Source organism: Triticum dicoccoides, chromosome 6B, assembly GCF_002162155.2.
Source record: "Triticum dicoccoides isolate Atlit2015 ecotype Zavitan chromosome 6B, WEW_v2.0, whole genome shotgun sequence".
NCBI lineage: Eukaryota > Viridiplantae > Streptophyta > Magnoliopsida > Poales > Poaceae > Triticum > Triticum dicoccoides.
The window spans coordinates 128,180,505-128,182,537 of NC_041391.1; positions in this window are offsets into that span (position 1 = coordinate 128,180,505).

Below are 2,033 nucleotides of genomic sequence, written 5' to 3' on the forward strand. Positions count from 1 at the left end.
GGACGGTGTGGGGAGGGGCGGGGCCGGATCTGATGCGGGCAGTGTGCGGGGGGGCGGCGGCGGACGGGCGGGCGGGAAAGGAAATGAAGTGGCGGTTGGGCGTTCACAGGCGGCGGCTGATTTTGGACCAGATGCACCTCGTGATGTAAATTTGCACTGCGAGATGTTGCATTTTACATCATGAGAAGGCCGCGGTTAATTTTTTTTTACATATGAACCGTTTGTTAGAGCTAGTTTTTTGCCTCAGACGACCTAAAAGTTAGTTACTTTTACATTTAAATCATCTATTGAAGATGCTTTAACACTATGGTACTGTCCATAGCCCATTCTCCCATCCTTGTAGATAAAATAAAGGATCGATTACGCGGCGTTGAAATTGAGTATGCGAGACAGTAATACATCAGTGAAAGGACATAGAGTAGTCGTCCTTTCAAGTGTTGCCCGCCTGGCTGCCTCCTATGTCTATCTTTTTCCTATCTCCTAGTAGTTATCTCTCAAGAATAGTACTTCTTCTGTAAACTAATATAAGACATTTTAGATCATTAAAATATGATGGTTGTCCCATATTCCCATACTTTATCAATCATTTGGATCTTATAGTAAGACACTAACAGCCTAGCCTATCAAAAAACAAGGACATACGCCCACGTCTCCCAGAATATAAGCATCCGTTGTTTTTGGAATACATGCAAAATAGTAGAATGGACCTGGGTTTCGATGTACCAACTTTCTCAACAGTTTTGAAGAATCTGAAGAAAAGAATCTCCCACATATATCTTCAGTTGAAACTTAAATCGTAACATCATTTTCTCATTTTTATGCGGGTCAGACCTGATCATATTATTTAACAAATATTCACATAAGTAAGTTTCAACATAATATAAATAATTTTCAAACATACACGAATGTTTTTTTTTGCTAAGTTTAGGAATGAGTTTCGGCGTTCCTAGTTTCCAAAAATCCGCTCTAATAATAGATGAGCTTGCATATAGTTAGGTCTGGTTAAACTAAGAAGAGAGTGCATAGATCTTATGAAAATGTCACCCCCGTCATTATTACAGAAATGTGACATTGAATCTATTTCTTTTCTTTTCAACATAATTTTATTTATCTAGTAAAAAAATTAGTGCCATATAGTCATATGCTTTAGACAATGGTCGAAGCAATGGCTTATCCAAACTACAGAAATATAATAATCTATTTTTAATGCGTTTGTGAGAAACCGTGAAAAGAAAAGAGCCAAAAGACTTGAATTTTGGATTTTAACATTCAAAAATTTCCAAGTTGTTTTTTTTCAAGGAGGATGTACCCCCGGCCTCTGCATCTGGGCGATGCATGTAGCCATTTTATTACATATGAATTTGTCGCCAACAATTTATACACAAATAAGGTGATAGCCCAGCAGCAACTCAATAATCTTGTGTAAATAAAGTCGAGTTCTTTGCTAGGAATTTCAATTTCTAACGCATGTGTATGCGTCTCTAGAAAATACGTAGTGTGCACACGCGCTTACACTGCACACCAGTATGTTACATTTCCGTATAAGTAAATCAAAAGGTCCGCTGAAAGTAAAAAAAAAATTGATCGGATGTCAAATATGATTCTAAACATGATTTTAAACATGTAGGAATAGAAAAATGCATGATTCAAATATTATGCCCATTCAAATCCTACGGGATTTTGTTTTGATTTGGCACATAGAAATGGGAAAGGGTTATTTCGCAAAAAACAAATATCTAACGAAATGTATTCCGCAATATTCCCGCAAAAGAAAAGAGAAAACCTTAAGGAAAGAAGTTCTATAGAATCGTACAAACTAAACAACCGATGTACAAAAGATTCTTAAGAGTTCCAATTCTTCAAAATTTCTATAAAAATCATCTGAACCAAACAGATCTTTAGAGTCTTGTATGTACTGTTCTGTCCGTGCGTAGCTGCGTTGCTTATCTTCCTTTTTTTAGACAAAAAATGGTCGCTTATCGATTGGTTGCTTCAACATTGGCACTCCTATTCTCTAACCCATGTGGGGACAG